At 44.5% G+C, this 26,573-nt stretch overlaps 1 protein-coding gene and 1 long non-coding RNA gene across 3 annotated transcripts in view; one reads left to right on the top strand and one right to left on the bottom strand.

The window, feature by feature from the left end:
- C1H21orf62 (chromosome 1 C21orf62 homolog) overlaps positions 1–26,573 on the bottom strand; it is a 41,644-nt gene that overhangs the window by 4,261 nt on the left and 10,810 nt on the right. Inside the window, exon 1 of one of the 2 annotated variants that reach the window (XM_034793912.1) lies at positions 3,244–3,919. The exons of the other annotated variant lie outside the window; for it this stretch is intronic. The gene's annotated coding sequence lies outside the window, so the exon portion shown is untranslated. Of the gene's footprint in view, positions 1–3,243; positions 3,920–26,573 lie in introns of those variants that run through there. 2 annotated transcript variants of the gene reach the window in all.
- LOC117889554 lies at positions 1,582–14,132 on the top strand. The gene is made up of 2 exons (XR_004648509.1): positions 1,582–1,640; positions 13,565–14,132. It is a non-coding gene; the product is annotated as an uncharacterized LOC117889554 (long non-coding RNA).

Consider the following 26,573-nt stretch of genomic DNA (forward strand, 5'->3'; position numbering starts at 1 on the left):
GTGCTACAGACAATGTAGTAGATTCTTCATCCTGCCCAAGCTCCACTTGGGTGCACTGGATGGAGGAGCCACAAGAGCTAATAGGGACACCCTGATCTTCAGCCATCCAGCCCCATGTTTTTAGAGTCCCTACTAAGGGAGTATAAATACCCTGGGTGGCGTGTGACTCCTGCATTTGGGGAGGCTGGGTGTGAGCACCGGAAGCTCCCCAGAAGTGGGGGAGGCCACTAGTGCCTGGACTATGGCCCCGCCCCCTGCTCCACCCTGAGGCCGGCCCCAGCTCGGCCTCCTCCCCCAAGGTTCCCACCCACACTCCACCCCAGACCTCTTCCTGATTGGTCCCCTCCCCTATCTACCCCCTCCCCTGAGGCTCCCCTATCTGCCGCTCCCTTTCTGCCCTCGAGGCCCCCCCGCCCACTTCTTGTGCCTCTTCATCTCCTCCCCTGAGGCTGCTGCCACTTTGACCCCTCCCCCGAAGCCCCCCTAGCCACTGCTCGCACCTCTCCACCCCCTCCCCCAAGATCTCTCCCACCCACCATTCCTTGGAGGGGGTGGAGAGGTGTGAACGGGATTGGGGTCCTAAGGGGGAAGAGGCAGAACAAGGGCGGGACCTTGGGGGGGAAGAGGGAGTTGGGGCAGAAAGAGAAGTGTGGGCAAGGCCATGGGGGAAGAAGACAAGCGGGAGCAGAGCCTTGGAGTGGAGCACGGGCGGGGCTATGGCCCAGATGTCCTTTTGGTGGCAGCACTCTGAAGACGGTGGGCCAGCAGCAGCGCCTTTAGAGAGAGGTGCGCTGCATCTTGTTTGGGGAGGCTTAGCCTCCCTGGTCTCTTATACCTACTGCACATGATAAATATTACAGTACTACTAATGGTAAATACTACTACTACTACTACTACTAATAATAATACATAATATCCTGCCTCAAGATAAGAGATAAGATACATGGGTGGGAATATTTTTTTTCTGATTAATTTGAAACCTTATACAGTAGGACCGATTAGGACAAAATTCTGTCCAGGGGTGTAGTTCTCACTGAAGCCAGCCAGAATCTTCTTTGAATCAGAGGGAAGAATTTAGCCCTTAAAATGTTTAAATATTCTCTCATCTCTAGAGCACATGTCCAGTGCATCAACCAGCACAGTAAAATAAAAGCTTATTGTTTAAAAAAATGGGGTCTGCAAGAAACGAATAGTAGTAATAATAATGAATATTCATAGGGTACCAATCCAATCCTGATTTAATTAAACAATGGAGCCTTTTAATATACAAAAGTTTGTGTAGCACCCTATTAACAGAATATTTTAAAATGCATTTGGTAGCTTGTTAGACTACCCTTCTGTCATTCCTATAAAGGGAAGGGTAACAGCTCTCCGGTGTACAGTACTATAAAATCCCTCCTGGCCAGAGACTCCAAAATCCTTTTACCTGTAAAGGGTTAAGAAGCTCAGGTAACCTGGCTGACATCTGACCCAAAGGACCAATAAGGGGACAAGATACTTTCAAATCTTGGGGTGGGAGGGAAGGCTTTTGTTTGTGCTCTTTGTGTTTGGGAAGTTGTTCGCTCTTGGGACTGAGAGGGACCAGACATCAATCCAGGTTCTCCAAATCTTTCTGAACAAGTCTCTCATATTTCAAACTTGTAAGTAAATAGCCAGGCAAGGCATGTTAGTTTCTTTGTGTTCTCAACTTGTAAATGTACCTTTTGCTAGAGTGTTTATCTCTGTTTGCTGTACTTTGAACCTAAGGCTAGAGGGGGGGGGGGTCCTCTAAGCTCTTTAAGTTTGTTTACCCTGTAAAGTTATTTTCCCATCCTGATTTTACAGAGAGGATTTTTACCTTTTTCTTTAATTAAAAGCCTTCTTTTTAAGAACCTGATTGATTTTTCCTCATTTTTAGATCCAAAGGGGTTGGATCTTGAGCCACCAGGAGTTGGTGGGAGGAAGGAGGGGGGATGGTTAATTTCTCCTTGTTTTAAGATCTAAGGGGTTTGGATCTGTATTCACCAGGGAATTGGTGAAGGTCCCTTACCCAGGGAAGGGAATTAGCTTTGGGATGGTGGCAGCGGACCAGATCTAAGCTGGTAGTTAAGCTTAGAAGTTTTCATGCATGCCCCCACATTTGTACCCTAAAGTTCAAAGTGGGGAAGCAGCCTTGACACCTTGTATTAGTAATCTGTGGCTGATCCTCAGAGGACAGCTCCTTGCTAATGGGTTTTGGTCACATAGAAGTCTATGCTTTGGATCTAGATATTCTGGATTCAGTCCCTCCTGAAAACCCAACAAAGAGCATGTTCAAAATTAGAAACATCATTGCATCTTGATAGAATGGCTTCATTGTCCTCTCAATTACATTCCAAATTTATAGTTTACAAAAGAGGTACATTTCAGTCCACTTATTTCTTTGATATTTGGTCACACCAGTATATTTACAGAAATTATGGTGGCTGGCAAATGTCCCAGGATTTACACATCCATGAAAAGAGGCAGATGAGTGTTCTAAAGCAATCTTTAAGGAGCTCACTCCAAGGTAATTTAATTTCAAACTCATCTCCCATGTCTAGCAACTATTTTAAAAGTTAGGAAAACATGTTTCTTTTGAATTCAGGATACAGACAGCTTCTTGTTGAAATTAAATATTTAATCCAAATTCCACAGCATTATCTCTCACAACATACCAGAAATGCCACCTGAACATTTAGTTAATGTTAAACTTCAAAGGTCAAGTACAACCATTCTGTAACTCCCCTGATATTATGCAGTTACACAAGCAATGAAGTTGGCCCCAAACACCTAAGAATCCAATCATGCATTACAATGCGAATTCTACTACCATACCTTCACATTTTGTTTATTTTTCCTTGGCTTAAGGCTATGATAAAATAAATCAGAATATTTACAGTATCACTATTGTGTCATAAATGCAGTAATATTCCTCTCATATTGCCAAGAATGATCTGGATTTATCTGTTTTAAAGATAGTATTTTGCAAGCAAAATTCATAGATAAGGTTAGCAGTAGTATGACTTTATATAAAAGAGATTTTAATTAAAGTGCTATGAGAGCCTGGAACCCAGCATTTCTCCTGAATTGCAAACTCCAACCAAAATCAATAGGAGTTCAGTGATTTTTCCAAGTAAGTACTGAAAGCTTATAGGCACGACAAAAAACAAAAGCAAAACAATTTTTTTGATAAATTCTAATCAGATCTAACTACTTATTCCTCTGCTAATTTTTTGCACTCACCTGAACTTTGCTTTCCTTTGTTATTCTCATGCGGCCAACACAGGAAAATTCTGTTTCACAGTTAGTTTAGTCACAAGCTGTGTTCTATATCTTGGTATTGCATGAAGCATTATCTCCAAAACTACTTGCTATCCTCTTTTGTTCCCTGCAGCTCAGAAACAATCATAGCAATAAGTACTGCATGCTAAGTTTCGGTGTGTTTTTGGCAAGCAATATGCAGGCAGTGAAATATCTGTTGTAGGTTACAGAGTGTCCACAAAATATTAAAATCACCTGCACTGCACTGCTATTTGAGCCTCCAATTATCTACAAAGAAATGTGCATTACATAACTCCTATTCAAACTACTCTGCTGTCTGCACACTTTAGGGGGTTTGAGAAAGATTTTTGTTTTTTTTAACAAGCTTTTCTGCAAAAAAAAAAATAAAGTAAAAGTAGGAAATTAGTTAGAAAACAGTGATAACACCTTAACACAGCAACTTAATTGCTCCTACCCTTAGATGCATCTTTTGAATCATTATTAGTGCTGTGGAGGGGCTGTTAGAAGGGTAAGGGTCACAACTCAACAAGCAGGAGACACCCCCTGTGAAAGTCTGGAGGAGCTGGAAACCTGGAATATGATCATGAGGCATCAGGGAGGCTCAGAAGGCACTGGGAGTCTGTAGGGAAGAAAAAGTGGAGGGGGGTTGCAAAGGGGAGGGTAGTAGAGTTCTAAAAGACTGGCAAGGGAGAAGTGAAGTGAGGAAAAAGAGCCTAAGAGAGAAAGGGATACAGGACACAAGGGGTCTGAAAAGTATGCATGGATGGGAATCTTTTGGGTTCAACTAGGTAGACAAACCTTTTCGTGCTTAGCCAAACCAAATCTCTGAACTATTTGGTTTAGTCATCACAAGCGTGGCTATGTAGAGCTGGCCAACAATTTCAGGGTTGTTTTTTTGTTTTTACAAGATTCTTCATGGAAATTTCAAATTGAAATTAAAAAAGGGGGGGAAACATTTTAACAATTATTTTGTGATCTCCCATGACTCCTGGTGGGTTATACCTTCCTGAAACATAAGTCTTACTGCTTTGCAGGGAGACTCTCTTAGTTTGGATTAATTTTTAGAGTTTTTAAAAGCCACAAGGTGCTGGAAAGGGCTCAAAGCGACTCTCAGAAGCTCCTTATTAAAATTCCACCACTAAACTAAAGGTAAGATTTGGGTGATTTCCTGCCCTCTAATGGGACTGGATTCTCCATTGTGTCCAAGGTTACATCATGGCACAAAGTGGCTTTAGGACAAGAGAATCTGGGCTATGGAATCCACCCCTGCTCCTCAGATACTCTCACTCTCTGGATGTTGCTTAATTACCTTAGAGACAATTTATCCCTGGGGCTCTTTAAAATACTTCTAGAGAGTATCAGCGAGGTAGCCGTGTTAGTCTGGATCTGTAAAGTTTCAGAGTAACAGCCGTGTTAGTCTGTATCCGCAAAAAGAAGAACAGGAGTACTTGTGGCACCTTAGAGACTAACAAATTTATTAGAGCATAAGCTTTCGTGGACTACAGCCCACTTCTTCGGATGCATATAGAATGGAACATATAATGAGGAGATATATATACACACATACAGAGAGCATAAACAGGTGGGAGTTGTCTTACCAACTCTGAGAGGCCAATTAATTAAGAGAAAAAAAGCTTTTGAAGTGATAATCAAGCTAGCCGAGTACAGACAGTGTGATAAGAAGTGTGAGAGTACTTACAAGGGGAGATAGAGTCAACGTTTGTAATGAATAAGGACTGGGAATGGCTGAGCCATTACAAACGTTGACTCTATCTCCCCTTGTAAGTACTCTCACACTTCTTATCACACTGTCTGTACTCGGCTAGCTTGATTATCACTTCAAAAGCTTTTTTTCTCTTAATTAATTGGCCTCTCAGAGTTGGTAAGACAACTCCCACCTGTTTATGCTCTCTGTATGTGTGTATATATATCTCCTCATTATATGTTCCATTCTATATGCATCCGAAGAAGTGGGCTGTAGTCCACGAAAGCTTATGCTCTAATAAATTTGTTAGTCTCTAAGGTGCCACAAGTACTCCTGTTCTTCTTTTTGTGGATCTGTAAAAAGCAACAGAGAGTCCTGTGGCACCTTATGGACTAACAGATGTATTGGAGCATAAGCTTTCATGGGAGAATACCCGCATGTGTCTGACGAAGTGGGTATTCACCCATGAAAGCTTATGCTCCAATACATCTGTTAGTCTTTAAGGTTCCCTAGGACTCTGCTTTTTCTAGAGAGTAGTCTATGGAATTCAGAAAATTGCATTAAATGTCAGGTACTTTAATAAAATTTCCCAGAGAAGGAACTTGAGTCCCCGCCCTGAAAGGCCTGTCATACACAACACTCCATTTCAAATCACACTTCGTTGAACACACCGCTGTACTGTCAATATACCCCCTATATCTTCAGAAACAAAGTGTAAACATTTCCAGTGAAATGTGTTTTATATATATTTGTTGCCCTCCTTCCTTGGCTATGGTTAAGAGACAGTGTTTTGGACATAAAAAAATGAATAGACTGTCCAGTCAGTCCCCCATTCCTCTTTGTAGCCCAGGCACATTTGGAAGAAGGGGTTTATCACAGGCTAACAGGGACATTTTCTTGTGGGAACTCCTCATTAAAATATTGATACGTGGCTATTTAAAAGTCTCTGCCACTGTACAATGTTTCCATTAGACATGATGATTCCTTCAGAGAATCAGCAACTGCCATAAAAGTGAGAAATTGTGAGCATTCCACATGCAGTTTTTTCAGCTTTTCAATTTGTACTTTGAAAGACTGTAGAGCTCAAAGAACCATTACTTCTTGAATTTCAAATTGGTGCTTGGCAAGTGGACTGAACACTATCCTTCCACGACAAGTCAGTAAACAGAAATTGTCCACCCTTACATACTCATTCTGGAGCTAAGTATGACCACATTATCTGAGGAAGGTGAGTGTATTCCTGAGCTTAGAAAGCATGGTATGGATTTTGTTTTTAAATAACTGTTCAGTCCAGTAGTTTCAGACAGTAAAACTTGTCCAAACTCATGGACGATATTTAGTCTTTAAAATTGTTTGGAATGTGAAAATCAGTACATTTTCATATCAGATATGTAGAATTAGTTCAATCATTTATTTTAATTAACCATTTGCCCGATAAATACTTTCTGATTGGAACATGTAGAGGTTGTGTACTCCAAGTGCAGGGGCAGTTTAAACAAGTGTTTATAGGATTCTTTTGTTTCCAGTGAGAATCTGTTTGTCTTAGGATTGGAAAATTCTAAGCTGTGTCAGGATGCAGGATGGCCTTCTGCAGAATCAGACTTTATCCCACCCAGCAAAGAAATGGACTGTCCAAAAGATGAACCAGCAGCTATGTCATTTCAGAAAGAAAGAAAGGTCTTGATGAAGGGATGGGCTGAATGTGTGAGCAAACGCTTCACCAAATTGCACTGACAGTGTCTCTAAACTGTTCTAGTTTAATTAGTTAACTTTTCTAAAGTGCTCTGAAAATCTAATGCTCTATGTAAGTAAGGCTAAGTCTACACATCCGCCTATGTCGGCAAAACTTATGTCCCTCAGGTGTGTGACTATTCCACCCCCGAGCCACATAAGTTACACTGATAGGAGCACTCATGTGCACAGTGCTATGTTGGTGGGAGAGCTTCTCCTGCCGATATATCTTATGCTGCTTGCAGGGGTGGTTTTTTTATGCCTATGGGAGACCAGCATAGAGCATCTTCACCACAGCGTTGTACATGTAGACATGGCCTAAGACTATAATGTCCTCTTTTCAGTTACAAGTCAGACTATTGCCAGCTCCACCCCCCAATGTATAAATAATATAGACTGAGGTCTGCTTTCTCCCATCCTTCCCCATGGAATCTTTTTTTACATAGTGCCTTGTGGAAATAAATTCAGTGGACAGAACAAAAGGAGAGGAACAGAAGACAACTATAAACAGCTTCTGAGTTATGCCACTCAGAACTACCATTGCAATGGGAAATTAATCAAGTTTACAAGTTTCTGAAATGAGCCAAGGCCTGAAATAATAATTAGGTTCCACCATCAGGAAGTGCTCTTCTTATCACCGCTCTTTCATGATATTATTACCCCTTTCCTTTTAGCATTCATCCAACCATCCTATCCAGTGATAGAATCCACCATCCCTACAAAATAAAATCACTTCCCTCTCCCAGTTTCCCGTGACTAGTTGGGCTGCCCTTACTGTTCTCCAGAGCTCTGGAGCCCATTTACTTACAGCTACCTGCGTGCTTACCAGTCACAGAACTGATAAACCACAGAAGTAGTGGTGGACAACCTGCGGCCCGTCAGGGTAATCTGCTGGTGAGCCGCCAGTCAGTTTGTTTACATTTGCATGGCCGCCTGCAGTTCCCAGTGGCTGCGTTTTGCCATTCCTGGCCAATTGGAGCTGCGGGAAGCGGCACGGGCCTCAGGGATGTGCTGACCGCCACTTCCTGCAGCTCTCATTGGCCAGGAATGGCGAACCATGGCCACTGGGAGCTGTGGGCGGCCATGCAAATGTAAACAAACTGGCGGCGCGCCAGCAGATTACCCTGATGGGCCGTGTGCAGTCCACGGGCTGCAGGTTGCCCATCACTGCACAGAAGACATCAAGCTGTAATTTAAACAACTCTCACCTTCCAGTGAGTGAAAAGGAATCATCAGATGAAAACCAAAAGAGGTTCAGGAGCTCTGGGGAAATTAGTAGTGCCACAGTCTGGCATGCCGCAGGAAAAAGAAAATTTGCTTATTTAAAGTTTGCTCTGAGATGCCAAACTCAAATGTGGGGAGAGGATATGGAGACCCTGCAAATGACACCTATGTCAACCTGTATACTTATTTCAAGAGTTCAGTAAGACTTGGGGCAATGAGAACTCTGTGAAGACGTTACAACACAGCTTGTCTATTACAGTCTGTAAAATGCTAGTGCTAAGGCGGTATTTAGTTATCTTTCTCAAAAGTTATTCTAAATTCATACATCTTTGCTACTTTTGACACTGTCAGTCACCTTTGCTATCTTATTCTCACTGGGATTTTGAGATACTGTCTTCTTTTGGTTCTCCTCCTATTTCTCTGATGGCTCTTTCAGCATCTCTTTCAGTAGGTTCTCCTTCTCCCCCTCCCACTGCCTGTAAGGATACATGGGGCTCTTCTCAATTCTCATTGTCTCTGGGCAATTTCATCAGATAGCACTATCATCTCTAGGATAATGATTTGCAAATCTCTTTCTTCCCCAGCCTATCTCCTTCCATTCAATCCCACATTTTAGCTTCTCCCCAATGTGATGTCTTGTCATCAGCTGAAGCGTAACACGACCAAAATCAAACTCCTTATGTTTCCTCCCAAACCTTCCCTGCTGTGCCCCTTTTCTATCACTGCTGACAGCACCACCATCTTTCCCATCACTCAAACCTGCGATTTGGGGTACTTTTGACTCCTCCCTTTCCCTGTCATATACATCAGGCCATATCTAAATCCTGCTATTTCCAGGATTCCTGCTAAATCCTCCTCAACATCCATCCTTTTTTTTTCCACCCCCAGATCTTCTTTTCACAGCCAAATCTTTCATTCGGGCCCTCATTATAGTCCACTTTGATTACTGCAAAATCATCTTATTTAGCCTCCTAAGTATCCTCATTGTCCTTTTACCAGAGCACAACATGTCCCTGCTGTTCTGGGCCCCTGCACTAGGAAAGCATGGCAGGCAGAGTAGTCTCTAGAGCTGGTCTAATTTATGCCTCCGGTATTCATGGGGAATAGAATTGAGATTAATGTCTTCTGACCCTACCTCTGAACTAGAGCTCATCCATAGATAAATACAATCTTATTTGGGTCAAGCTGCCCAACTCTTGGTATACTTTAACCCTCCCCGATACATTATGAAGTATAAATTCCTAAAGAATTCAGCTGTTTTCTTCTGGGCACAGGTAATTCTCTATTTGTAGGGCCCTGTCTAGAGGCAGAACTAAGCAGTAGGCTGTAGCAATAATGCAACTCCTTGGAGTCACATTCTGGCAGGCCCTGCCCATGGACTCCTCAAAGAAAGTCTATGGTCAACGGTGGGATGGGGACATAGAAGTTGTTCACCCCTATTTTGCCTCTCTCCAAACCTATAGAGAGAGTGCTCTGCATGCACTTTGTAACTAGATTGAGTGTGATGTGGACTGGGCATGTTTATCTGCATAGAGCTCCTGCCCTGGCAATGGTCCCTACCTACAGGCTTTACAGAGATTATTCCTAACAGGAATTCCTGCTTGAACTAATCTTTGCGTGGGGGTATGGAGAGGCCTGCTTACAGGTTATATCATTAACTCTGATTTTACAGTGTATGCATTAACACTGTGCACAGCACTGGAAGAACACATTTATACACGGTAGCAAGGTTTTCATAGTGTCTGGGCCTACTGCTGCAGCTATTGAATTTAATGAAAGCGTCTGCATATATCTGATTGGGGTGAGGCTATCCTGCTTTGCAGTGACCAAAGGCCATATATCTTATCCCAACCATTATTTATGTATTCTTATTATTTAACTGCATTATAATAGTGTCCGAGGCCCCCAAACAAATAGAGGGCTCTATTAGATCACTGGCTGTGCAAACACATAATAAGAAACTGTCCCTCCCCCAGACAAGCTTACAGTCTAAATAGACAAGACTGACAAAGAGTGAGAGAGGGGTCCAGCTACGTCACTTGCATTAGGTACTGGAGGCAGGATTTTGGTTTTTTGTGAATGTAGAACAGCCATTTCCTACCTCCCAAATATGCAACTCCAAATTCCTTCCACATAAACAGAACTAGGATCCAAATTGTTGGGTATCTCCTTCACTTAATATTTTTCTCCATAACGGTAGGGAGTTGAGTGGAGAAGACTATCCTGCTCAGAAATCTGCAGCTCTCTCCTCATTCCTGAGGGGGCCCATATTATGATATGAGATTATGATGGGTGGGAAAGGTATTTAGGTGCTAACTTTCATGGGAGTTAGGCACCTAAATAACTATGTGAATCCCATTCTGTATGACTTCCCAGCCTAGTGGTATTAGATGAAATTCTGGAGCATTTCAGTATTACTTCCTTCTTGGTCAGACAGTTTTACTGACCAACATGGGTGCATCAGCATTTAATATTGGAGCCTTCACCTTGCATTCGACTAGTACCTTGCACACTCTGTTCCTACCCTTCATGTTCCTATGCACCATGCCCCAGAAAAATGCTTCCATTCCTCATTTTATTTCTGCCCACTTTTTCTTCTCTCTTTCCCCTGTCTTTGGTCTATTTTTTTTCTTTTCTGTGCATTTTTCCTTCTTCCAATTTTTTTCCTTTGTTTGTTTGTTTTTCTGTTGCCTCTCTTTCAGTGACTGTCAGAGCCTGAGCCAGTCCCCCTCTCTGATTGAACTTCAGTCTGTTGTGATTGGATCTAACCACTGAATCACATGTGGTTCTAAGGACCCTGGGTCTTGGTATTGACTGGTCACTGTTCCAAGCTTTGGGTCTCTCAGATGCACTCCCAGGTGCAGACCTCATATCTGACATCCTTTCTTGGGCATTGGAATCCCACAGTCTGGCCATCTACACCACAGAACAAGTGCCACAGCTCTCCTGAAACCTCTTAGACACTTTCCCCTTAGAGCAGGAGTGATGGAAGCACCTTAAAAGTGTGGGGGCCACAGGGCCTGATCTGTGGCCCTGCCCCACACTGCCCCCTGAGGCCTGGCCCTCGTACCGCCCCTTCTCCCTTAGCCCCCGCCATCACACCACTCCTTCTCCCCTTTATGGGACTTGGAATTTTTGAAATTTCACTTCCTGTTTGCTCGGCCTGGAGAGCTCACATCGCATCTTCCCAGCTGACCATGGTGGCTCCATGCAGCAAACGCTCTCCTGCTTAGAGCACCCCTGAGTTGTTGGATCTGCTGGCACTGTGGGGAGAGGAGGCTGTGCAGTCCCAGCTCCGCTCCAGCTGTAGGAACTTCGATACCTACGGTGAGATTTCTCATGGCAAGTTGGATAAGGGCTATGAATGGTACACGCATCAGTGCTGTGTAAAGATAAAAGAGCTGAGGCAGGTGTACCAGAAACAAGGGAGTCAAACCGTTGGTCTGGTGCTGAAGACCTTCCACTTCTATAAGGAGCTGGACACCATCCTTTGTGGCATCCCCACTGTGACAGTGTACCCCATAAGGCTTTATGGGGAGGGGGTGCTTATAAATGTATGTATGACATAACTGGAATATGTTTTGTGCTGCCTGTGCCATGTAACATATCTCCGTAAGGGTTATGGTCTACTATATCTATTCATCCTATTTGTACATATATATCATTTTCTACTCGAGGTTAAGAATATGGGCTGTATGCTTGCCTGATTTCTAAGTAAGCTTTGTGAGGCATTTGGTCAGCTTCTTTAGGAAGGAATTTGCCAGGTTAAGTACCTGATCAGGAGACACTTAGGGAACAATGCATCTTGGAATGCTCCAATCCACATGAGAAGTCTTCCTGGAGACATGCAAGATGCCATGTGGACAATGGCGTTGGCCTGCAAAGACTGAGTCACGCAGGGGCATGTGACTTGCCCAGGTGACTCCAAAACTCCATCTTGGAGCTGGGCTTTGCATAGGAGGGAGGTCTCCACCCACAAGAGAGAGTCTACTTAAACCTGTGGGAGACCCCTCCATTTTGTCTTCAGCTGGCTAAAGAAGGAGCCTCTCAAACCCCCCCCCCCCTCTGAGGATACTTGAAGGAGACTGAAACAAAGGACAGTAACTACAGGGGGTGTGAGTGATTGCTGGACCCAGGCTAAAAGGAGCTTAGCCTGTAAAAGGGAGCACTCTGGAACTGGTGAGGAAATTATCTGTATTCAGTTTGATGAGGCATAGATCTGCGCATTTTATTTTATTTTGCTTGGTGACTTACTTTGTTCTGTCTGTTACTACTTTGAACCACTTAAATCCTACTGTCTGTATTTAATAAAATCACTTTTTATTTAGTAATTTACTCAGAGTATGTATTAATACCTGGGGGAGCAAACAACTGTGCATATCTCTCTATCAGTGTTATAGAGGGCGAACAATTTATGAGTTTGCCCTGCATAAGCTTTATACAGGGTAAAACGGATTTATCTGGGTTTAGACCCCATTGGGAGTTGGGCATCTGAGTGCTAAAGACAAGCACGCTACTGCGAGCTGTTTTCAGGTAAACTTGCAGCTTTGGGACAAGTGATTCAGACCCTGGATCTGTGTCTGGAGCCAAACAGGAGTGTCTGGCCCAGCAAGACAGGGTGCTGGAGTCCTGAGCTGGCAGGGAAAACAGAAGCAGGGGTAGTCTTTGCACATCGGGTGGCAGCTCCCAAGGGGGTTTCTGTGATCCAACCCGTCACACCCACCTCCTCCACCAAGAGTCCCGGGGACTGGAGAGAGCGGTCTGTGGCCTCAAGCCCGAGGATGAAGTGGTGGACGAGAAAGTGGAATTGAGGATGAGGTGGAACAGGCCTGTGCTGTGGTGAGCCAGGACCTCTTCTCAACCCTGGAAGGTTTGAGCCAGTCCCAGCACTCTGGCTCTGGTATGCATGCAGGAGAAGAAAGCTCTGGGATGTGCTTGTTTTGAGTTGATACTGCTTGGTTACATGAGGTAGAGCAGTCCTTTGCTTTCTTATATGCTAGAATTGGTTAAGGGATAGAAATGTACAAGACTAGCAGTGTTTGCGTCTGCTACACATCTATGCAGCGGGGCCCTTGCAGAACAGTGTGTTAATGAACACCGAGATTTCATGGGAATCCTCTAGAAAGATCTCTAGGAAAGTTTCCTGGAGGTATTCAGCAATCCTCTTCCGGAGGTTCCTTGGCAGAGTTGCTTTGTTTCTTCCCCCATTGTAGGAAACTTTCCTGTGCCAATTGGCAATCATTTGTGCAGGGACCAAAGAAGCACACAGGCGAGCAGCAGGTGACTGGGTCTGAAGCTACACGTATGCAGGAGATGCATCCTTGCTTAGCCTCAGGAATGAGATATCCGCTTCAATGACCCCAGCATGTGGAAAATGGTGGCAGAATTTACAATATTGTCCCTACTCGCTTTCAGCGATCCTCTTAAAAAGCCACCAAGACTCTTTGCCCCATCTTGAATGTCCCCTCCCACTCCTGAGCTGAACTTACCATGTGTAGGGTGTTTGCTGATCTCTGTGCTTCTAAGGGACAGTGAGAAAGAGGTGTATTTTACTATTATCATTTGAAGCTGTGAGTGCACTAAGAATCATGCCTCTGTTTATTGTTTCTTATGCTTCTGCAGGTGTGGTCTTCAGGGGAACTCCCTATACACTGGCGGAGTGCCTCTGCCAGATAAGGAAGTGACCGAGGAGGCGCAAGGAGGACATGTTTTGAGAGATGCTCCAAGCCTCTCATGCCACAGATCAAGAACACAAAGCATGGAGAGAGACTCAGTTAACGAAAATTTTAAAATAGTGAGCCAGGAAGCAGGGGCATGAGCAAATTGTAGTGGGCCAGGAGTGGATGATAAAAGTGATGGAGGAGCAAATAGAGATGCTCAAGTCCCTAATAGCATTGCAGGCAGAACACATGTGTGCTCGCCTCCCCCTCTCCCCCGCAGCCCATACAGAACTGCTTGCCATGCCCTCCCCCAACTCCTCCCTCACCCTCCTTGCATCTTTCCAGCCCGTCACAGTACCCCATTCACTCTGCCCCTTCGGACAGCTTCCAAAATGACAGCTGTAGTTATATGCAGCTATGAGAGCCTCCGCCGGGGAAGTGCCCTTGTCAATGTTATGTCCCTTTCCAGAAAGCATTTTCTGTGTGTTGTTTATTGATATTTAATAAAAAATACTCTGAAAGATAATCCATCTTTTGTTTCCTACACATGGTGGTTGCTGCTGGAATTAATACACAGTGGCAATTGGCACATTCACTGTCTGCAAATCACAGTCAGGAAGCAATCATCAAAATTATCATGCAAGGCGGCAAGTTAACAAAGCATGGCAGAATGCTTTACAGCAAGACCCATTACTGGTGCTCATTGTCAAAATGGTGCCTCAAAGCCTCCCTGGTTCAAATAGCGCCCCCTTGTACCCCTCTAATAGCCCTTGTATCTGGCTGCTCAAAATCAGCCACCAGCCGATCCACTTCCACGCTCCACCTCTGGGGAAACTTTTCACCCTTAGCTTCACAAATATTATGCAGCACACAGCAGGTTGCTATGACCATGGGAATATTTTCCTAATTTAGGTTTAACCTGCCATAAAGACAGTGCCAGCATGCTTTTAATATGCCAAATGCACATTCAATGGTCATTCTGCACCTGCTCAGCCTATTGTTGAAGCGCTCCTTGCCACTGTCCAAGTTTCCTGTGTAAGGCTTCATGAACCAGGGGAGTGGGGGCGGGGGGAGTATCCTGTGTAAGGCTGGGTCTCCAAGGATAACTATGGGCATTTCAACATCCCCCAGTGGAATCATATGGTGTGGAAAGAAAGTCCCTTTTTGCAGCTTTCTGTTCCTGAAGATGCGTGCATCATGCACCTTCCCTGACCACCCTACGTTGATGTCAGTGAAACAACCCTGCTGATCCACAAGCACCAACAATACCATAGAGAAGTACCCCTTTTTGTCAATGTACTCCATCACAAGATGGTCCAGGGCCAAAATTGGGATATCTGTGCCATCAATTGCCCCACCACAGTTAGGGAATCCCATTGCCGCAAAGCCATCCACTGTTTCACAAACATTTCCAAGAGTCACAGTCCTTTGTAGCAGGATGCGATTAGTGGCCCGGCACACTTGCATAAATGCAACTCCCACGGTGGACTTCCCATCTGCAAACTGATTCTCAACTGACCGGTAGCAGTCTGGAGTTGCCAGCTTCCACACAGCAATCACCACATGCTTCTCACTGAGGGGGCAGCTCTCATTTTGGTGTCCTTGCACTGCAGTGCAAGCTTTGCACATCCAAAAGTTCTGCAGCCACTGCTCGTCATCCCAGACTGTGCAGGTTGACTGTGCACTGTGTGAAGAAGTACTTCTCATGTTTGTTTTAAACCTGCTTCCTATTGATTTCATTAGGTGAGCCCTGATTCTTCTGTTATGTGAAGAGGCAAATAACACTTCCTTATTCTTCACTTTCTCCCCACCATTCACTATTTTATACATCTCTATCATATCCCCTCTTAGTTGTCTCTTTTCCCAGCTGAAAAGTCCTAGTCTTTTAATCTCCTCTTAGACGGAAGCTGTTCCATATCCTTAATCACTTTTGTTGCCCTTCTCTGTACTTTTTCTAATTCTAATATATATATATTTGAGATGGAGTGACCAGAACTGCATGCAGTATTCAAGGCATGGACATAGAATGGATTTATAAAGTGGTTTTATGATCTTTTTCTGTCTTATTAGCTATCCCTTTTCTAATGTTTCCTAACATTGTTAGCTTTTTTGACTGCCACTGTACACTGAGCAGATGTTTTCAGAGATTGTAAAGTTTCATAAGGAACACCAGGTACAGTCATGTACTTAGATATCCAAATGACATCAATTGACATCAAAAACTGTGGGTGCAAAGCAGAAGCCAATTTTGAACATTTAGACCACTATATGCAAAGTATCTGAGCTACAACTGTTGTGAGAACTATGGGCCAGTTCTTGAGCTAAAATCAGTATAGGTTCAATGGAGCTGTGCTAATTTGCACCAGCATAGGATCAGCACAACTACAACATAAATGTATCCATCTTTTGTGTATATGAAGTATCGTTCATAATATTACAACAATGTAATTTTTAAAATTTCATTTCCTTGGTGTTACATTATATTTGTATCTTAAGCGAACACTGTTAAAGTTCTATTGGAGAAGCTGGTAGCAAGCCCTAAATTTAGGTTCCATAACATTTTCCATTATAAAAGATTCTTGTGATCTTTTCTTTGATAAATTCCCACAACTCCATTGTATGCAGAAGGCCTTTGAGATTTGGCAGGGGGAATGTCTTTTTTTTTTGGGCTCCATGAAATTCAGTTATGATTTGGCTCAGCTATGACATGTTAAAAAAGCACATTCCCATTCTCTCATTGTGTTCCTCAGGAAAATTTGGACAGCCTGCCAAAAATCACTGCACATTGTGAGGCCAGGCTCATGCTGCTGCTGGAGTGGGAGTGAGGAGATTCATCTGGAATATTTGTGTGCAGTTCTGGTCTCCCATGTTTAAGAAGGATGAATTCAAACTGGAACAGGTACAGAGAAGAGTTACTAGGATAATCTGAGGAATGGAAAACCTGTCTTATGAAAGGAAATTCAAAGAGCTTGGCTTGTTTAGCCTAACCAAAAGAAGGCTGAGGGGAGATATGATTGCTCTTTATAAATATATCAGAGGGATAAATATCAGGGAGGGAGAGGAATTATTTAAGCTTAGTACCAATGTGGACACAAGAACAAATGGATATAAATTAGACATTAGGAAGTTTAGACTTGAAATTAGATGAAGGTTTCTAACCATTAGAGGAGTGAAGTTTTGGAACAGCCTTCCAAGGAGAGTAGTGGGGACAAAAGACATATCTGGCTTCAAGACTAAGCTTGATAAGTTTATGGAGGGGATGGTATGATGGGATAGCCTAATTTTGGCAATTAATTGATCTTTGATTATTAGCAGGTAAATATGCCCAATGGTCTGTGATGGGATGTTAGATGGGGTGGGATCTGAGTAACTACAGAGAATTCTTTCCTGGGTACTGGCTGGTGAGTCTTGCCCACATGCTCAGGGTTTAACTGATCGCTGTATTTGGGGTTGGGAAGGAATTTTCCTCCAGGGCAGATTGGCAGAGGCCCTAGAAGTTTTTCGCCTTCCTCTGCAGCGTGGGGCACGGGTCACTTGCTGGAGGATTCTCTGCAGCTTGAGGTCTTTAAACCATGATTTGAGGACTTCAATAACTCAGACATAGGGTAGGGATTTGTTACAGGAATGGGTGGGTGAGATTCTGTAGCCTGCATTGTGCAGGAGGTCAGACTAGATGATCATAATGGTCCTTTCTGACCTTAAAGTCTATGGCCTGGTCTACACTAGGAGGTTATGTCGAATTTAGCAGCATTAAAATCGAATTAACCCTGCACCCGTCCACACAAAGCTATTTAGTTCGACATAGAGGTCTCAAATTCGATTTCTGTACTCCTCCCCAACGAGGGGAGTAGCGCTAAATTCGACATGGCAATGTCGAATTAGGGTTGGTGTGGATGGAAATCGACGCTAATAGCTCCGGGAGCTATCCCACAGTGCACCACTCTGTTGACGCTCTGGACAGCAGTCCAAGCTCTGATGTTCTGACCAGCCACACAGGAAAAGCCCCGGGAAAATTTGAATTCCTTTTCCTGTCTGGGCAGTTTGAATCTCATTTCCTGTTTGGACATTGTGGCGAGCTCAGCAGCACTGGCACCGTTGCAGAGTGCTCCAGCAGAGGTGACCATGCAATCTCAGAATAGAAAGAGGGCCCCAGCATGGACCGATCGGGAAGTCTTGGATCTGATCGCTGTGTGGGGCGATGAGTCCGTGCTTTTGGAGCTGCGATCGAAAAGACGGAATGCAAAAATCTACGAGAAGATCTGAAAAGCCATGACAGAGAGAGGATACAGCCGGGATGCAACGCAGTGCTGCGTGAAAATCAAGGAGCTGAGACAAGCGTACCAGAAGACGAAAGAGTCAAACGGACGCTCCGGATCCCAGCCCCAGACATGCTGTTTCTACGAGGCACTGCATTCCATTCTAGGTGCGGCCGCCACCACTACCCCACCACTAACCGTGGACTCTGAGGATGGGATATTGTCGATGGCCGCTTCCTCGGAGATGTTAGCGGACGGGGAAGATGAGGAGGAGGATGAGGCAGTCGACAGCGCTTACAACGCTGATTTCCCAGACAGCCAGGATCTCTTCATCACCCTCACAGAGATCCCCTACCAACTGTCCCCAGGCATTAACCCGGACCCTGAATCAGGGGAAGGATCAGTCAGTAAGTATTTTAAACATGTAAATATTTATTTTGAACAGAACAGGAATATTATCAATGGGTTTTTCATGATTTGTTTGCCCTGGGTGCTTATCGTTTTAGTCCTTGGCAGTGCAGCTACTGGAAAAGAAGATCTATATGTACGGGGATAGAGCTGAAATCCTCATGGGACATCTCCACGAAGCTCTCCTGGAGGTAATTGGAAAGCCTTTGCATGAGAAGGAAAGCCTTTCCTGGGAGAGCGGCCTTATTGTGTCCTCCGTAGTAGGAAACTTTTCCTTGCCAGGTTATCAAGTACTCTGGGATCATTGCCTTGCAGAGCATGGCGGCATACGGCCCTGGTTTTTGCTGGCTTTCATGCAGCATGCAGTCTCTCTGTGTCAGAAATCCTCATCAGAGTGATGTCGCTCATGGTGACCTACTTTGAATTAGGGGAATGTTACTATTGGGACTGCTTGCCTATTCCTTTACAGAACTTGCGCCGGCGGTTTACAGCCATGCGGTGGAGGCAGGAGAGGGGCAGCAAACAGGGATCTTTCCCGGGGACAGCCGCGAGGGGGTGGGAAAGGGGTAGAGTTCATGCTTGCCGGATTGCCGGCAGCAGGAACTGGCCAATGATAGGAACATTGCTTTTAACTTGAAAGGAGGGCACAGCTATAATTTAAGTTTTAAGCAGCCAAAAGTCTATGGCTTACCATGTGAGCCTGCTACCTGAATTCCGCTGTCCTGCCCCGCTTGTCTGATCTCCACTGCAAGACCCCAGACACTGAATGCGAAGACCGAAAATTCGACCTTGTCCTGAGTGCGCATGTGATAGGTGCTGTGCATGGTCTTGTTCACAGAGAAAGACTATGTTCATTGTTCACCAAAAATTATCTTTGAGGAATTCACTCCCTTTTTCCCATCCCATAGCTGCGAATGTCTCCCGACCTACCCTGCCATCCCCCTCGCAGAGGCTGGCGCAGATTAGGCGTAGAAAGAAAAGGACATGGGACGACATGTTCTCAGAATGTATGGGCTGCTCCCAAGCCGGTGCGGCCCAGCAGACCCAGTGGAGGGAGAACATGTCACAATACCAGCGAGCACACAGCGAATGGGAGGAGAGGTGGCGGCAGGAAGACCAGCAGGCGACTCAAACGCTGCTTGGACTAATGAGGGAGCAAACGGACACGCTCCGGTGCCTTGTGGCTGTTCTGCAGGAACAGAGGCAGGAGGACAGAGCCCCGCTGCAGTCTCTCTAACCGCCATCCCCCGCCACAAAGTCCCATACCCCCCTCACCTAAAGTCACCCAAAGTCCCAAGAAGGAGGGGTGGCAGGTGCCGTGAAAACTGTCACTCCACCCCTGCAGACTGCTCAAGTAGCAGAAGGCTCTCATTCCCAAAAATTTGATAAGTCCTTTCCTTCCTGCTTCACCTAAGCCCCCGTCCCAGTTTCATCCCCTAAGTGTGTAGTTGTTAATAAAAGATACGTTTCTGTTAATTACGGTATCCATCATGTTCTTTTAGGGGAGACTGTGTTTGAAGGGGGCGAAGGGGGTTAGTAATTGGAGAGGACAGTCACCTTTACCAGGGTACAGACATGGGGGCAGGTGCAGCAGAAGGTCACACACACATTGCAGTCACTAGGTACCCTGGTCAGTCTGGGAGGTGGTTTTCATGTTCTGGGTGGGGGGGGGGGGGGCGGATAGAGATCTTATGCAGCAGTCCCTGTCCTAGATCACAGAGCCACGCAGCAGGGGATCTGTAACCGTCCTCCCCCGCCACAAAGTCACATAGCCCCCACACACAGAGTCCTGAAAAGGAGGGGTGGCAGGCTCCGTTGAAACAACCAGTCCACCACTGCAGACCTCTCTAGGAGCAGGAGCCTGTCATTCCTCCGGTTTAGAAGCGTTCTTTCCAACAGTACGCCCGCTACCCACCACAGTCTGTGTCCCACTTTCAACACTTTAACACTGTTTTCTTTATTACGTATTTCATGGTAATTAACATTGTTCCGTTTATTTTTAAACGTGTGTTGGAGGGGGGGACGGGGTGAACGGGGTATGTAGCTGGAGAGGATAGTCAGCAGTAAGTGGGTAAAGAAACAGGGGCAGGTTCAGCTTCTCTTTAAACAAACTTAGTAGTCACAGGTTACCCTGCTCACTGAGGAACCTAGCTTTCAAAGCCTCCTGGATGCACAGCACGTCTTCTAATCGCACGGCTGTCTGGCTGGGCATAATCAGCAGCCAGGCTATTTGCCTCAACCTCCCACCCCGCGATAAAGGTCTCCCCCTTGCTCTCACAGAGATTGTGGAGCACACAGCAAGCTGCAATAACGATGGGGATATTGGTGTCGCTGAGATCAGAGCGAGTCAGTAAGCTTCTCCATCTCCCCTTGAGACATCCAAAAGCACACTCCACCACCATTCTGCACTTGCTCAGCTGGTAGTTGAAGAGTTCTTTTTCCACTGTCCAGGGCGCCTGTATAGAGCTTCATGAGCCAGGACATTAGTGGGTAGGCTGGGTCCCCGAGGATCACTATAGGCATCTCCGCATCCCCAACAGTTATTTTCTGGTCCGGGAAGTAAATACCTTCCTGCAGCCGTCTAAACAGACCAGAGTTCCTGAAAACACGAGTGTCATGAACCTTGCCCAGCCATCCTATGTTGATGTTGGTAAAACGTCCCCTGTGGTCCACCAGTGTTTGCAGCACCATTGAAAAGTAGCCCTTTCGGTTAATGTACTGGCTGGCCTGGTGGTCCGGTCCCAGGATAGGGATGTGAGTTCCATCTATAGCCCCACTGCAGTTTGGGAATCCCATCACGGCAAAGCCATCTATGATGACCTGGATGTTTCCAAGGGTCACTACCTTTGACAGCAGTAGCTCAACGATTGCGTTGGCTACTTGCATCACAGCAACCCCCACGGTAGATTTCCCGACGCCAAAGTGATTCACGACTGACCGGTAGCTGTCTGGTGTTGCAACCTTCCAGAGGGCTATGGCCACTCGCTTCTGGACAGTCAGGGTTGCTCGCATCCGGGTGTCCTTGCGCTTCAGGGCAGGGGACAGCAACTCAAAGTTCCAGGAAAGTTCCCTTCTGCATACGAAAGATTCACAGCCCCTGTGATTCATCCCAGACCTGCAGCACTACGCGGTCCCACCAGTCTGTGCTTGTTTCCCGGGCCCAGAATTGCCATTCCACAGCATCAACATGACCCATTGTGACCATGATGTTCACTGCGCAGGGTCCCATGCTTTGCGAGAGGTCTGTGCCACTCTCAGACTTCATGTCCTCAGCGCGCTGCCGTAGCCTCCTCTCCCGATTTCTCAGCATCTGCCTCTGGGAAAGGTGGATGATAAGCTGCGAGGTGTTAACAATGGCCATAACTGCAGCAATGGTCACAGCGGGATCCATGCTCGCAGTGCTGTGGCGTCCGCGCTGTCACTCACCAGAAAAGTGCGCGAACTGATTGCCCAACGGCACTTTCAGGGAGGGAGGGAGGGCGGGAGTGACGGTTGGATGACGACAGTTACCCAAAACCTCCCTCGACACATTTTTTTCCCCAGCAGGCATTGGGGGCTCGACCCAGAATTCCAATGGGCAGTGGGGACTGCGGGATAGCTGCCCAGAGTGCACCGCTTCCAATGTCAACACTTGCCCCGTTAGTGTGGACTCACAAAGTCGAATTACTGTCCTTAGTGTGGATACACACGTTCGACTTTGTAATATCGATTCCACATATTCGATTTAAGTACAATCGAAATACTCTCATAGTGTAGACATACCCTATGAGTCTATGAGAGGCAGCCAGGCTGAGTGCCCCACAAATCTCCAAACCCAGCCTATGCTCTCAGTGGCCCATTCACATGCATACACATACTCCAAGGCACCACATGGGGTAGGCACTTCCCCAACATCTAATTGTTGAGGGGAAGAGAGAAAGATGGGGCCAGGGCTCCTCTCAGCCACTCCTTGGTGCCAATAGCCAGTCTCTCCCACTGAGGGCAACACCTGGGGCAGGAGCTGCCCCAGTTCCTGAGGATGGGGAAGAGAGAAAGTCAGGCCAGTCTGGGTTTCCCTGAGCATCCCCTGGACTCAGCATCTGGACCAAGCAACCCATCTTCCCCTCTGTAAAGAGAGTCTTCTTCTGTTGCTAAGTAATGTTGTTAGCTGGGTAGTTCAGGTAGTGGCAGTCTGTGCTACAGTGTTGAAAGTCTGTGGATCCAACCCTTCTGATGACTCATGAGGGGGCAGGGGGACTGTTACAGGTGCACACAGTAGAATCTGTTTGTTCCTTTTCCTTAAAGGAAACAAACAAACAAAATCACACACTCCTCCATAATTCCCACCTTCCCCAAAACCTAGGAAATGGTGTCACAACAAACTACATTAAAATATGTTTAAGGTTGCAAAGCTCATGAAAACTTCATTCTGTCCTCTTGTGTGTGCATTATGATACAATCATTCAGCATACAGATGGACGACAAGAGGGCAGGCTTGATGTCAGGGCATTCTATTTACAAGTTATTTTTTGTATTTAGAAACCAACTACCTCTTCCACTTCCTCCACCACAATTTAGAGGTGTAATTTAAATATATTTTATATTGTTTCTCATTGTTGCTCGTGAGATGTTAGTAATATCCATTTCCTCTCTAATGTTTTCGCCTCCATTCTGTTGGAAGTTATAAGAAATGACTTGTGGGTAAAGTTTTGAAACCTAACCATCTCCCCACCCCTCAAAAATTAGTACATATGAATGAACTTTGCAAACTAACAAACAAGACAAACAGTGCAGGTTACATATTTGGCCGACTAACTTTACATTCACATTTGTGTCATTTCCTTCAACTATACATTAAAACTGAAAAATGTCTAGCACAAGAGGCAGCTGATCCAGTAGAGAAGTTTGTAAATTCAGAAACTTTCAAGGTGATTATTAAGGTCAGTGCAAGAATTGGATCACTGAATGGTATGCAGGTGACCCAGTAGTTTTCAGTCCAAGACGACAGATTTTGAGAGAATAAACAAATTACATTTCTGATATAAGAAAGCTGAACAAGAAACAGTGTATATTCATCTGTCTAAGACCAGAATCATGATCAACCATCCTGCTGAAGGATATCTAATGCTAACAGAACTTGTATCACATAAATTTATAAACCAATGTTATAATAGAGCATAGTGAAAAGTATACTCAGAACACAGAATTGGGTCTCTGGGCCAGTTTTTTCCCTGTGCCTAGAAATGCCTGCTGACAGAGCATAAAAGATAAGTAAGAAACAGAGAATCAGTTACTGTGTTGGATTTAACTTGTTTCTCTTTTGAAGAGTCTTGCCCCAGATGCTGACTCACTGTTACTTCAGTTCAGATTGAATCAATACATACTCACTGCTAAGGAGTGTATTGCTCTTTCCTCACAAGAACATGAGGAAAGATGTGACTCAGCACTTTCCTACAGAGTTCCTCAATCCTTTGCGTGCCAGCTTTATAGGAGTGGGGTAGCAAGTCTGCTACCTGCTCAGAGATTAAAGTAAGCCGGTACAGTCCGGTACGCTGTGCCGGACTGGACTGGCTTCTCTGGCGGTGATTTAAAGGGCCCGGGGCTCCAGCCACTGCAGGGACCCCTGGGCCCTTTAAATCACTGCCGGAGCCCTGGGGTCTTTAAATCTTGAAAGGCCCCGCCTCTTCTGGTTGAGGCCCCACCTCTTCCAGTGGAGGCCACGCCTGCTCAGGACTCCTTTAAGTTACTTTCACCCCTGTACCTGCTCCAGTGATGAGGCCATTCAGTTATACAAGGAGGCAAAGAAGCTGTGTCCTCAGCTGAACTTTCGCTTTCAGATGGAAACAAACAATCCAACAGGTCATATCAATCACTGCCATAAGCAGGAACAATGCCACTGACTTCAAGACAGTTTGGCATGCATATGTTAGCAGAGGATTTGATCCTGAATAGACAATTTTAAATTACCTAAGTTTGGCTTTTTTTTTTTTTTTTTGGAAAAGAAAAGCTAGCTGAAAGTCACATTGGTCATTAATTGACCATCAGAATGATTCAGCTTTGATTGTTTCAACAAGCATTTTTAATATTGTGCCAGTTTTTCAGCATTTTAAAGCACACTGTCCAAAAAGCTTCCTTGCTAGATGATTTTTCTCTTTTCTTACCAGCTTCTGGTAATAAAGGGAATTTGGGGAGGGGGGTATTTTATTTATGTTTTTTATTGTTTCTTATTTTAAATGCTTGAATTTGGTTTGATCATGCCCAGTAATTTTTCAGTTAGTTGCAGATCTGCTGTATATTAGGGAAAGCAAAAAAAGCAATAGTCTGTGGGTGTTGTGCAAGAATGCTGCTGTCTCAGGGAAGCTAATCCCATTCAGTGGAAGCTTCAAGACTATACAATTAACTTCTTCACAGGGTGCTCTCTTTCATTCTCTTTTCAGAAGAAAGAGTAATTAATCTTCATTGATTGCTTGTGTTTACATGTGACTATGTGAAATTGCTGTATCAAGCACCGAGGAGCTTAATCCATAGAGTCTTGTGAGCCTGGCTAAAGTACACAGATTGAATTAAAAAACCCACCACAAAACAAAACCTAGACCTATATCAAAATAATGTTAAGGGTGTTGGACAAAAGCAAAGACATTTAGAATTAGAACTCTATGAAGACTGACCATCTCTCCTCTTATTCATAGAGATGACAGGATGTCAGAACTACGTGCTGTATTTCACAATTCATGTGCTGCAATAAGTAGGTAAGCACGACAGTAAGGGTGGACTGGCCGCCATCACTACATAATTTTCCTTTTGTTTTGTTGGCTTAAATCAGGCCATGCTATTTAAAAGTTATTTTTTGTATTTAAAAAAATAACTATCCCTCCCTCCCACACTAAAGATTTTTGCATTCACACAGGTATTGGGTCTGACGCCACAGCAGCTTTATGCCAGATAGAGCAGTACACATACATCAGGTAGACAGGGAGAACTATTAATCACAACTGCATGCTTTCTGACAGGGTCCAGACAGAGCATGCAGAGAACCTTTCAGACATATGCACAGCAGAAGAGCCACATTTAGAACTCTGAAAAGGCTCAAAAGGCATAGGCTGGTGATCACTGCTTTGTATTATTTAAATATCTTCACAAGAAGAGTTAAGAAGTTACTAACCTTCTTACATAGAAGTCGCAAGACGGAAGCAGAAGAAAGGGGAAAAAGCAAACTTTTTTAGCACTTGAATTAGTTAGCCTTAATGAGCAAAGAGAGCGCCAGACTTGTTTTCATCTTTGTATATTTTTATATTTAATACTGACTGTCTCTAGAAAAGTGATTTAAAAGAACACCTGGGATTTCCTTAAGATGGTTGTGTTTAATGTTCAAATTGTAACTACCTCAACGTTTTTGATGTGCATCTTTCTGGCCTTTGAAGAAACAAGAATGACACCCTCCTCTTCCCACTATACACAGCATAAAGATTATCTTAATATTTACATGAAAACCTATCAAATTTTCTGGACATAACTTTAGTCCTAACCTGTAACTCTGTGAAACCATATCTCCAAGGACATCCTGCAAAGACTTATTCATGTGCTTAACATTAAGGACATGAGTAACTTCATTGAATTCAATGGAATTACAAATTATGTTCTTAATGATAAGAACACTAAATCCAACCTGGCAGTGTAAGGAAACCTCAAAACAAGTGTAAATGATATTTACATTGCATAATGGTGTAAAGGGGCCTTACTGTAAATGAGAATCAGGCCCTTTATAAGCCTTCATATCAGATGAGATACCTGGCCTTACCATAAAGCCATCGTGGGATCCATGCTGTGGAGGCAGTAGAAGTCCTGGGTTTGGCCCAGAATGTCCAGTTTACTGTAAGGGAATCTGTAGTTGGTTCACTGTGCGGATGATGGCAGAATAGGATTTATGAGGTTTTTTTGTTTAGTCAGTTTATGTATGTATTTAGTTAGACTGCAGATAAATATAGAAAACCCCCAGCACGAATAGCCTCTGGTTCAATAACCAAATGATTAGAGTTGATGTTCTAAAGACTTTGAGGCTGCAGATTCAAGACAACAATAATAGCAGATCATATTGTGATTAAACTGCAAATTATATTTAAAATATCTTGCACAGGGGAAGTTAAGGCTGCTATCTCTAAGTGGAGCAGCCAAACAGTCGTAGCAGGAATGCTGCTGGGTATAAAGACACAGACTTATTCATAGGTTGAATAATTTTTCTTTTGAAGATGAACTCTGTAAAACTGTAACCTTATACTCAGAGCCTGCAAACACTCATGCAAGTACATAACTTAACTCATGTGAGTAGCC

Source organism: Trachemys scripta, chromosome 1 (genome assembly GCF_013100865.1).
Source record: "Trachemys scripta elegans isolate TJP31775 chromosome 1, CAS_Tse_1.0, whole genome shotgun sequence".
Lineage (NCBI taxonomy): Eukaryota > Metazoa > Chordata > Testudines > Emydidae > Trachemys > Trachemys scripta.